This window comes from Panthera pardus, unplaced genomic scaffold, assembly GCF_024362965.1.
Source record: "Panthera pardus isolate Hobbes unplaced genomic scaffold, ASM2436296v1 HiC_scaffold_10, whole genome shotgun sequence".
Lineage (NCBI taxonomy): Eukaryota > Metazoa > Chordata > Mammalia > Carnivora > Felidae > Panthera > Panthera pardus.
In genome coordinates this window covers 2,732,506-2,744,862 of record NW_026526655.1, presented here as the reverse complement: position 1 = coordinate 2,744,862, position 12,357 = coordinate 2,732,506, and positions in this window count along the sequence as shown.

The window sequence follows — 12,357 nt, the reverse complement described above, 5'->3', positions numbered from 1 at the left end:
GGCAATATTTTTATTTTTTAAAATGCTCTTGGTTATAATATATTGGCTGCTCTTTGTCAAGCCCCAGAATTTCTTTCTAAGTTTGCCAGTCTCTTAGGTCTCAAAGTCAGGGAACCGCAGTCTAGCTATGGTGTGTGTTTACATGGTGATGAGAAGTTCCTCTCGGACTCTTCAAACAGCCTATACGTTGTTGACGGGAGGGCATCACAGCATTTCTGCTGCCCGCTGATCTCACCATCACCACGTGCGGCGTTAGGAAGTGCGTGCTTACGTCCTGGCAGTGACGGAAGCTCCCTGTGGTGATAGGCCTCTGGCCTTTTCCTGGGTCTGTGAGAAGCACCCCCGGGAAGTTTCGCGAGGCCTTCTCGGGCCTTCTCAGCGACGACTGCCCTTACCTCCGGCCCTGGGGGCCTGTGGCACGGCTGAATGTTGGTGACGACGCTAGTGGTGGGTCTTGTGCCTGCCGGGCACTCAGCGACCAGTGCTGAGGGGTCTGGATTCCCTTCCGGCTTGTGTCTGCTCGCTGGGAGTGCCTCATTTGGCCGTGTGACCTCTTTGTCTCTGGCTTACTCATTAATCCTCCCCTCCACCCCCAGCCTGACCCCCTTGGTGTGGAGTAGAGTAACTGATGTGCACTCATTAATGGTTTGTGGGATCGTGTCCACGGAGGGACATGCGGGTTTTGAAGTGGAGGGTAGTGACGTACACGACATGTACTATAAGTTCTGGACAGACAATCAGATGGGGGAGTGAGGCAGGGAGAAGGGGTGACTTCTGTTGCCTTAACACGTAATTGCTCAGTGTCTGGAATACGTGGGGATCTTTTTTTTTTAAGTTGTTTTGCTTCCAGGTGTGCACAAATGCATTTGGAGTATGGTGGGTGTGCACACAGCTTTCCCGTACGTACGACACCACAGCAGCGTCCCTGCTCGGCTCCGTTTGCACGGCTCCCGGTGCTTGTTGGGTGTTGGGCACAAGAGTGTGACAGGCAGGGGGCCAGTGTGCCCGGAGGCGTGCTGCAGGGTGTGTTCACCGTGGCCTGCTTCTCCCTTCCGCTTTGGTGATGAATGAGTGTCCCCCGCAGCAGCGGGGACCGTGACTGTGCCTGCCCTTGTGCCTGGTGACGAGTTTCTCTAAGTGTGATGAACGTCTTCGATACGTTGTTGTAACTTTAAGAAATGCTTTATTACCCTTTAATTCACCCTGCCCATGCCTTAATTTGGGGGACTGTTTATCTCAATGGGTAGAAATGGGTCTTGTGAAATCTTTGAATACACATTTCGGGAAAGTTTCTCTCTGGAAAGTTTCTAACAATATGGAAGGAGGGACTTTTGGGAGCTGCCCTGAAGGATCTTGCTGTGTTGTAGGGAGGCTCCCAGAGTGTGGCACAGGCTTATACTGCTGGATGGAACCTGTTTTACTTAGTGGGGTTTCCAGTTTGAAGAGACCGTGCCCCTAAAGTGTTTGAAACCCATGGCTTTCAAGTAAGGTGACATCCCTACAGTGCTCTGCAGGGGGGAGGTGCTGGAGAACTGTGGGAAAAACCATGGTCTCTGGGCCCTTGTTATACGTGACTTATTTTGACAGCGGGAGGGATGAACCCAGGAATGGATGAACTAAATAAAGACATTTATTCATATCTCAGTGATGCTCTAGCACGTTCTCTGTGTGTGTGATTTCAGATATTTTCTTCATTCTTCACCCCGACCCCCTCACCCCCAGCCACCCCCCCCCCCACACCCCTCCTGCTCTACTGAAAAGGTGGCTTGTCTCTGTCTCAAAACCAGCTCAGTTTGTGTGGCAGAATTGCTAGTTTTCCTTCACTGTCCATTTTTTATCTGTGATAATAGAACCCACAGTTTTAGCTGGACACTTAAATTCCAAGAATAGTCTTCATTTTCCAGTCTCCTGTATGGTAGGTGTGGCTGTTTGCCAGAACTCCTTTCTGAAATTCTGTTAAAATGATAGGAAATTTCACTTTTTTAAAAAAAGTATAAATCCCTTAAGATGACTGAATGGCAACAAAATTTTGGAACCTCAAGAAAATACATGAATGGTAACTAATACAGACACATCTGAGAAAACGACCTTGTAAGAAGGGAGCGTATCTGAGAATCTGACTTTACTGCCAAGCTCCCAAAGGCTCTGGAGTCGGCAGTTCCAGGGACCTTAGAAGTGGCCGTGAAAGAGGGTGAGAGTGTGAGGACCGGCGGAGAGCCAGGTCACGGGATCGCCAGGACCCCCCACTACACACGGTGGGATGCTTGTGCCTGCCCCAGCCCAGTGGGCCCTGAAGGGAGGTGTGCCGCATTCAGCCTTCGGTGTGTAAGGTCTGCAGCTGGGTAAAAGGGCTCCTATCCTGTAGGCAGCAGCAGAGCAGAAAGAGACTTCTTGGGGAATCTCACCAGCCTGATGGTGTAGAACCGGACTAAAATGGAGTCACTTATGTCAGGGACAAAATGTACACCATCAGCGCAGGCGCGTAAAGGAAACTTAACCTTACGGGAATTGAAAGCTCTTGTTAGAAGTCAGCAGAGGACACCAGCCAGCCCCCAAACGCCGGGTCTGTTCACTCTCTTTCTGGACTTCTCCCCTCCCCCCCCCCCCAACTCCCCGACTCCACTACCCTGATCCAAATAAGAAAGTAGACCACTAGGTAACCAATCAGCTGAAAAAGCAAAACAACTTTTGTAAGTGTCCTTTAGTCTGTAAGCAACTTGGAACTGATTGCTTTTGGAGCCTTGAGTTACCTGGTTTGCAGGCCGGAAGCCCTGCAATAAATTCGTCTTTCTGTTTGTTTTTTTTAATGTTTATTTATTTTTGAGAGAGAGTGCAAGTGGGGGAAGGGCAGAGAGAGGGGGGGACAGAGGATCTGAAGCAGGCTCTGCGCTGACAGCAGAGAGCCTGATGCGGGGCTTGAACCCTGGAACCGTGAGATCGTGACCTGAGCCGAAATCAAACATTTAACCGACTGAGCCACCCAGGTGCCCCTCGTCTTTATGTTTTAATTCATATGCAGGTATGTTTTTGACAAAGACCTAACATACCAGTACTGAATGTGAGCAAAGAAATGGTCACGTGTCTTGCAGTGGATTCCAACAGATCAAGAGCATTCTGAGAACAAAGGCCAAATTTTCCAGATTACAAGAGCCAATGTGGTGTTAACACAACGGAAGACTCTTGCCAGGACATCACTGAAATGTCCATACCGGAGAGAAAAGATGCTACAGCTTTTGGAGAGAATCAACAGGACACGTACGAAGTATCAGGTATCAAAATAACTGCATGGTCCTCAGTTGCCACATGGGACCGTAGAGGAATGTGGACCTTGACTTTCATAATTCTGGAGGGAATATTTTGAGCTAGCTTAAAAGTCAAGCTAAAGATTTAGTTTCTTTAAAAATTTATGTCTCACATACACCGCAGAAACCACTAGTTAATGTACTACTCCTCCAAAATGAAGTAAACCAAGAAAGGAGAAACCACGGTATACAGGAAACGGACCCAACGCCAAGGCGCAAGGTGGAAGCTGGCACAGTGAAAGCTTCCAGGATGGCGGCTGTACGTCAGAAGAGAAGGCATCCAGTCTCGATTAGATGTGAGCGAGCCCCAGAGATGTCTTAGTTATTAAGACTGCTTCTCGCCTCTGAACGTACTTGTACAGGAGTTGGGATTCAGTTATTGACAAGTTCCTAGGAAACCAAGGGACATACTCCAAGGAAAAGAAAAGGGTGGGTGGGAAAGAAAAAGTTACCCCGGTAATACTAGCTGACTCAGCAGGGGTTAGTATTGACATGGTCCTAATAGGATCAACACTGAGTTTGAACCATACAGCCATAAAGCTCTGAAGAGGGTCAGAGGGTGGGGAAGTGTGTGTGAGTGAAAGCTGTACATACGATCCTCATTTTCTGTGGGGAGAGGTGGAGGGGTGAAGCCTAAAAGAAAGGCTGATAGTATGAGGTAAGAAAGTAACAGCCAAATGAACCCAGAGAGAGAAGGGGGGGAAAGTAAGAAATAGCAGAAATTCATTAAAAAACAAAAACGAGAGGGCAGCAACCAAGCCAAAATATGCTTCTTTCTAAGTAAAATATACACACCTTCGGAAAGGCTAGTCAAGACAAAAAGGCATACAAATCCCTATTAAAAAGGGCAGTGTTACAGATAATGTTGCTATCCATTAATACGGATATCATCAACGACTTTGTGATAAGAAATGTGAAAATTTAGAGAACATGGACAAATTTCTGGAAAAATAGAACTTTCTGCGGAGGTGCTCGGACAGTAACCACAGCCTCCACCGCTCTGCAGGAAGTGTCATTGGAGCACCTGCCCCATAAGTCTTGGCGCGTCTGCTTTAAGAGGACGCGAAGCCCCGCCCCGTGTGGAAATGTCATTTCCCGGCGCCCATTTTGGTGACGTCACACAGCGTCGGGCCAGTGAAAAGCCGGGAGGGTGTTCCCGTGCTCGCGGACTAGGAGGGGGCGGGGCCTCTGGTGCCGAACTCTCGGCGGTCGGGCGGGGTCTCGCGGTGCCGGTGAGCCGTCGCGGAGAGGGCGAGCGGGCGGGGCGGGAGCTTTCAGGACCCGCTGCCCGCGGACGTGGCCCGGTGCCGGCCCCGGGAGGAGTGGGACCACCTCCCACCCCCCGCCCCTCCGGACGAGGCTGGGAGCCCGCCGCGCGGTGATGCGACGGGGCCGGCTCCCTCGGGCGGGGTGTTTTGTCAGTGTCTTCGGGGCGGGGCGGCCGGGCGGGTCCGGGCGAGGCGTGGCCGCGGGCAGAACCTTGCGTGTGCGGAGGCGTGCGAGCGAGGCTTCGGCCTCCACGTGAACCAGCTCCGAAGCAGCCGCGGGGAGAGAGCCTGCGGAGGGGCCGCCGAGTCCGGGGGCCGGGGAGGACCGTCCCCGTCCGCGCCGGCTTCCACGCAGGAGCGGGGCGGCTGGGGCCGCCTTTCCCTCGGGAAGGCACAGCAGACGCGAGCGGGCCGCCCGCAGCCAGCAGCACGGTTCCCACTGGAGAACAGCCTCGTGGGCGCAGCCAGTGTGGGAAGGCCGCATCCGGGGAAGGTGCGCGAGAGAATGGTCCCCGAAGCCCCGTAGTGCTGGCGTCTTACCACAGCTGAGCTCACGCAGCCAGCATCAGGATGTTCGCCCCCGGAGAGACTGCCTCTGAAGGCGCCGAATGAATTGCTATAATGCAGCGCTGGGCAGTTCCCAGCCTAGAAAGCTGTTAGGAGTGCAGCGGATGTGGGAAAACCTTCTGCCAAGGCCACATTTGTGCTGCACAAGAGCTTTGGAAGGATGACTAGTGTGAGAAAGCGTTAAGCTGCAGATCCGGCCGCCTTCACCTCTAGCAAATTCACACTCGAGGAAGACCTTATGAATGCAGAGGGGGACGAAGGCCTTGCACCAGAGTCTTCCTCATTCAGCACCAGAAAAGTCTCCACAAAGGCCTTCTGAGCGTAGCCAGCCAGTGTGAGACAACCTTCAGCCAAGGGCCTTACCTCGTTCAGCAGCACACTGGAGAAAGGCTTTAAGTGTGCAGGGAATGTGTTCTCCTTGTCGAGCATGACCCAATGCGCAGGAGAGAACCTCTGAGAATAGCCTCCGAGAGGATGCAATCGGCGGAAGTTGAACGTCGTAGGGTTACACACCCACGCTGGCTATATTCCTAATGAGTGCCAGGTGTGTGGGAGGCTCTTCCAAGCTTCGATCACTTTCTGACCTGCGGGGACCCCAGCCAAAGTTCTTTCTCAGTGCCTGCGACAGAAGCCCCGTCACCAGCTCTGCCAGCTGGGAGGGACTCATCTCACTGCTCTTCCCAGTCCCTGGGGACACTCAGAAGCAGCCTGAGGCCACCGGTGGACTTTATTCTCTGCTTGACTAGTTAGGGTCTATGTGTGTCTCAGCTCTGGCGAGGAGGACCTCAGCTGGGCTCGTTTTGTGGCTTATAGGGATCGTTTACCTTTTTTTCAGAGATATTATTGGCCTCATAGGGCTCTTTGTTGGCTTCGTCCAGCTTCCAGATCAAACTTCCCAAGGAACTGCCTTCCTCCCATTAATCTGCTGGGTGTGGAAATAAAAGCCTTATTGTTTAAGCCACCTTTTTTTGGTCTGGGGGTTTCTGTTGACTGTGGGGTGGGTTGAGCGCAGAATTGGGGTCTGCAGCATTGAGGGGATGCGTGGTGAGGAAGAGTTGATGACAGGGAAGAACTCTCAGTCCGCTTTTGGCTTGATTTGCATTGCCCCCCAAGACCTTCGGGGAATGACTGAAGGGCTTTGTGGGCTCAGTGCTGTGGCCTGGATGTCAGGATTATTTTGGGGTCTGGAGGTCACCCTGAAGAGGTGGTTGGTGTGGCTGCCCGTCCCCCAGTCCCCAGCACTGCATCTCAGGCGGCCTGAGTTTGGTCTGTTGTACCCAGGGCATGCCCCACATTTCCCAGCACTGCTGAGCTGGGAAGAAAGCTTCCCACGATCTACCTAGGAGCCATGACCCCTGAAGTCCAGAACCTAGGAGGCAGGTGTCCTTGACTGTGGGGCGTGTAGGGGCGATGTAGGAGCCATAATTAGTGCAGAAACACCAGGTGTAATAGGGAGTGGGGAAGACTGGCCCAGATAGGAGGGATGTGCCCTTGCAAATGGGCATTTCTGGATGCTCTGGTAACTGTAGCTTCGCCAGAGGAGAGTGTGCAGAAATTCTCAGGATCTTCAGGCCTGGATCTCCTCTACCTATGCTCACCGTCCACATCTACAAGTATCTTCCACGTTTTGAAAGTTCGCATCAGCACCTCTTCACTTTTACCATAGACCCGTATTAGTGCCTATTTTTGCTGACTGAAAGAAATCCGAAGGGCGTTTTCACTTCTGTGAAAAAGGTGAAAAGCAAAAGTAGTGTTGAGCATCCATCGTGCAGTGAGCCATCACGGAGGCAGCGCGTACCCCGAGCGGTGAGGGCGGCCCCGCTAAGCTCCTTCCCCAGGAACCCGCGCTCGGCATCTCAGCACCAGGAGACCGTAGCTTTGAACTGTGTGAGCATCTGTGTTGTGTCTCGATTTATTTTGTGCATCTGTTAGCGAGCTGTGTCCTGAGGTAATCAGAAAAGTCTAAAAGGTGATTTTGGGGTCTGGGAACCCTCAAATTTTCCATATAAATGAATGGCCATAGTTTCTTTGCTTTGTGGTGTTCTGGCTTACCGGAGGCTGCATAGGAATGCCTTACTTTTAGATCGTGGGGGAGGGGAAGGGGGGGTCTGTAGTGGTTGCCTCCCACTCTAGGGCAGAGAAGGCCACTGGCTGGTCCACCTGCTGGAGTGCCAGAGAAATTTGCTGGGCAGCCGCCTAAGTGTAGGGGGCGAGATGGAACTTGGTGGGAAGCTAGCCGGGGCAGGCCGGGCTCCCTGGGAACGCCGCGAAGCTGCTGGGTGCTGCTGAAACCAGCGTGTCTCGTACCTGCCCAGTGCCTGGGCGTAGGGAGGAAGGAAGTGCAATGCAACTTTGAAGAGAAGCCCCTTCCTCCTCGCAGGACCCCCCCCCCCCCCCAGCGCCCTCTATTGACAAGTGGAGAATGGATTTGGGGAGGCTTGGATCCAGGTGGTGTACTTGAGGCCGGGTGGCAGTGTTCTTCCGGGGACCCAGCCTCCCCTTCAGCCAGGGGCTGGAGGCCTGTACACTGAATTAGTTCTAGGGACTGGCTGAGAGGCAGTCACGACCCACAGATGAGACCCAAGTCAGGTTTTGGGCTACTGGATCTAAAGTGTTTTGGTTTTTTTTTTTGCCATGTCTTATCATCAGTATTCTTTTCTAGAGGCACCGCGTTCAGTTAACCACTGTCAGAGATCCCTGTGGACTGTGGCATTCTGCTGACTGCTACATACCTGCCGTCCTTCGTGGCAGATGCAGCCCCCTGCCTTTGGCGGTCAAGTCCTGCCGTGTGGCCTCTGCTCCTCCAGATCCCATCACCCCCGCTGAAGTGAGCCATCAGCCCATCCCAGTGGCAGTATCCCCTCCACCACACCTACCTGCCAAGGAGAGTAATCCCAGAGCTTTTCAAGGATGCGGGTGCTCCTCTCACGAATGTATTTCTTAGTGCCCTCGTGAAGGGAGTATCTCCTGGGCCTTCTTGAAGTGTGTAGTTAGGAGATAAAGGTGCAGGTCTCACACGATAAATCCAGTCTGACATTCCTATCACCTTGTTAAATGGAGGCCGTTTTTGAGTTTAGGTTTCAGTTTAAGCAACCAAATACGCTCTTAGAGCCACCTCCCACTGCCCAAGTGAGAACCTTAAATCTGGACTCTAGTGACTTTACCATCATCAATAAATTTGGTCTGACCTGGTGTTATATTCCATCCGCTTTGTTCTGACACCCTTAGAATCCACACATGTTCCCCATATTTCTGCTGATACATACTAGCAAAGTCTTACTTGTTTCCTCGGTGTGCAAGCCGTTCTTCCTGGGGCATAGTGTGGACCCGCGTGTCCCTCTGAAGCGCTCTGCACTTTGGGGCTAGTTATGGGTCTGGTGGCAACAGAGGGTATTGTGGTGAATGAGTATCCCCTTTCCAGGCATCCCTTTTCCTTGGCAAGGTCGTCACAGGATTTTCAAGCAAAGGAAGATTAATCTTCTAAGACACCGTGGGGCAAACTTACTACTGATAAGAGAGGCACAGAGTGACTCAGGGTTTATGATGGGCAGTTGCATCTGGGTCTGACCAGATGTCCCCTCTCCGAGTTTCGGGATCCTCTCCCAGTCAGTGTCCTGGCTTTCCCTTGAGAAAGGGAAATATCAGCCCTGTGACTACAAGGAGAAAGCTTCCTTTACAGCTGTCCTTGAAATTCTCTGGGTCTCACCATGACTTGTCACCTTCTCTGTGTGAGCACTCATGCACTCAAGAGGCGGTCCCACATCAAGTTTCTGTAGTCGTCATTACTTCCATAAAACAACAAATTCAGCAACCACTGGGGCTCCAAGGCACTTGCTTTGGTCAGAATTCCAATCAGCCGAAGGCCAGAGCTTGATTAACTGTTAAAAAAACACAAGCTACTCTTAGATGCCTAGGTGGCTCAGTCAGTTGAGCGTTGGCCTTCGGCTCAGGTCATGGTCTCTCAGTCTGTGAGTTCGAGCCCTGCGTCGGGCTTTGTGCTGACAGCTTGGAGCCTGCTTCGGGTTCTGTGTCTCCCTCTCTCTCTGCCCCTCCCCTGCTCATCCTCTGTCTCTCTCTCTCAAAAATAAACTTAAAAAAATTAAAAACAAATACAAACTACTCTTAATGAAAAGATTGATTTTATTTTTTTTTGCCATCAAATAATCATACATTTTATAAATTATATTTTATATCTACACTTTTGTCTTATACCAGTGCATGCCATGGGTTACTAGCATCGCATTTCCCACAGGTAGTGAGTTCAACCACGTATATCTAAGATTAAGAGTACAAATTAATCCCCAGGCCCCGCCCATGCACGTCTATCCCTTGGGAAACTCCCGGTACCAGTGTTGTGTCCGTCAGGGTCCAGTCCAGTCCAGAGTAACCACACCACAATCTGAACGAAGCAGGTGTGATGTGAAGAATAGTGACTGTTTCCGGGGATCTAACTACTATGTGGAGGTGCCAGAGGATTCCAAGGAATACCCTGAGGGAGAGTAACGAGGAAGGAAGAATGTGGAGGGGAGGACTCCCTCCCTCAGGCGTGGGGATCGAGACCTTGTTGGAGATGGTGCTGGTTCAGCTCAGCCGACTGCAGAGGAGTGTGTTGGCTTGATCTGGACCGGAGTCGGTCCATGTTTGTTGGGGAAGACTGGTGGGCAAGAACTCCGAGCAAGCAGGAGCTAGACCCCGCCTTCCCGGTCCCGCTCCCCTCGCCCCCACCTTCGGGAGGTCTACACCGATCACCTGGAAACTGCCCCTGGGGAAGGGAGGTACCACCAGACTTGCCGAGGAGCCTGCTGGGGCGCGGCTGGCAAGCCCTCCGTGGGGGTGTCGTTGAACTCTCCAGAAGGTGGCTGGGCCACCTGCAGAAGCTGCAGGAAGCTGCCTGCGGTGGGTGCCGCTGACCTGTCCTCGGGGAAGCCGTCTCGGGTGTCCCGACCCTCCCGGGAGGCGGGCTTCCCCGGGTGCGCCGACTCCAGCCGGGGCCCGGGGAGCAGGGAGGAAGGCAAGCCCTCCTCCAGCGTCCCTCCAGCTCCCTCTACCGGCAGAGCCTGGCTCGGCGGCCGCCGGCGCCGGAGAGACGCCGCGGTCTCGGAGGCAGGCTGCGAAAGGGAGTTCGAGCTGATGGGAGGGAGGCAGTGCGTTTGCACAACCCTTGCACGACTAAACTCGTTTTGCGAAGTTCGCATGGCCTTGATGACAGAACCCAGCAGATGCGGGAGGGAAAAGGCACCCTGGCCTAGCTCAGGCACAGAGGCGAGATCCGAAAGGAAATCCGGCGAGCTGGCTCAGCGACGTAGAAAGTAGGATGCGTTAAGCCCCCCTTGGGTTTGTATCCGCAGCCGCTGGCTCTGCGCCAGAGTCCGTGCTCCTGTTTCGTAGGACCGAGTTAGTACCGACTCGTTTCAGGGAGGCGCGCGGCCGAGGCCAGTGGAACGCAGTCCCCGGGCTGGGGCTCCTGCAGGCTCCCTCCCCAGGCGCCTGCTCCCTGGACGCAGACGGAGGCAGGCTCCGCGGGGACAGCAGAGGGCTGGGGGCGGGAAGGGGCGGGGAGGGGAGAGTATAGCCAAGCGCGGGAGTGGGGGGGGGGGTGCTTCCTGCCAATCAGGAACCTCCACCTGGGGTTGTTACATAAGTGACACTTCTAATTGCTGTTAATGTTTATATACTTGAGAGAGAGAGAGAGAGAGAGAGAGAGAGAGAGAGAGAGAGAGAGAGAGAGAACAAGTGGGGGAGGGGCAGAGAGAGGAGACACAGAATCCAAAGCCGGCCGAGCTGTCAGCACAGAGCCTGTCGCGGGGCTCGAACTCTGGAACCGCGAGATCATGACCTGAAGTTGGATGCCTAAGCGACTGAGTCCCCCAGACGCCCCTAAACTTCTCATTTTTGAGGCAGTACACATTTTGGGGGGTGTGTTTGTGTTTTGGCCTTCCTTAATAATGTTTACATTATACAATAAATTATATATCTGATATTTACAAATTAAGGGGTGAGATCATATGATTGTATTAGTAGATGTAGAAAAGGTGTTTTAAAAAAAGCTTGGCAACTGGGAATGGAAGCAGGTGTCCCTGCTGTGGCACAGGGTACTCGGAGAAAACCTATGACGAGCACTCTGGCAATGGTGACAAATGTAGGGCTTCGTGTTGGGTGCACTGAGGCAATTCACGAGAAAAACAAATAAATAAATAGCATAAGAATCAGAACGTTGAAAGCAGAACTTGTTATTTGACAACATAAATACAGAAAATCCTCAACAGGTCAACGTGTATGCTTGTGCTTGATTTCTGGTAAAATGGGCCTCACTTGGGAGGCTCAGTGGGTGGCAGGGGTAGTGAGGCCGGGCTGGCTCTGACCTTGCCGGTTTCACAGAAGGAACTGAGCGGCCCCGGAGTCTGGCTCAGCCTGGTTCTTTTCTTTCAGCACTTGGCAAATACTGTGCCTCATCATTCTGGTCTCCGTGGTTTTTGATGACAAATCATGTCATTTAAATTGCTTTTCTTATATAGGTACGATGTTTCTGGGGGCACTTGGCTGGCTCAGGTGGAAGAGCCTGCGACTCTTGACCTTGGGGTCGTGAGTTCGAGCCCCACGTTGGGGTGTAAAGATTACTTCAATAATAAATAAATAAATAAATAAATAAATAAATAAATAAATAAATAAAAAGATGTTTTTCTCTTGTTCCTTTCAAGGTGTTTTCTTTGTCCTTAGCTTCGAGGAGTCTTATGACATGTCTCGGTGCAGATGTCTTTACGTTTTACTCTTCCTGGCGTTTGCTTCGCTTCTTGTCTCTGTGTGTGTATGTGTGTGTGTCTCCCTCTCCCCAGGATTCTGATGACATGAGTGTCAGATCTCACGTCATCATCCCCACAGGTCCCTGAGACTCTGTGGATTTTTGTTGCCAGCCTGCTTTTCCTGTGATGTTCAGACTGGAAATTTCTGCTGTTCCAGTTTACAAGTCTCTCCTCTGCCTTCTCTGCTCTGCCGGGGAGCCTTCCAGTGAGTTTTTTAAAAAAAACATTGGTTACGGTATTTTTTCAGTTATAAAATGTGCATTAGCTTCTCCACATCTTCTGTTTCTTTGCTGAGGCTTCTGTTTTTTCATTGATTTCCAGTGTGTTTGTAATTGCTTGTTGAAGCATTATTATGATGGCTGCTTCAGAATCCTTGCCGGGTACTTCCTGTGCGTGTCAGCTTGGTGTTGGCATCTGCTG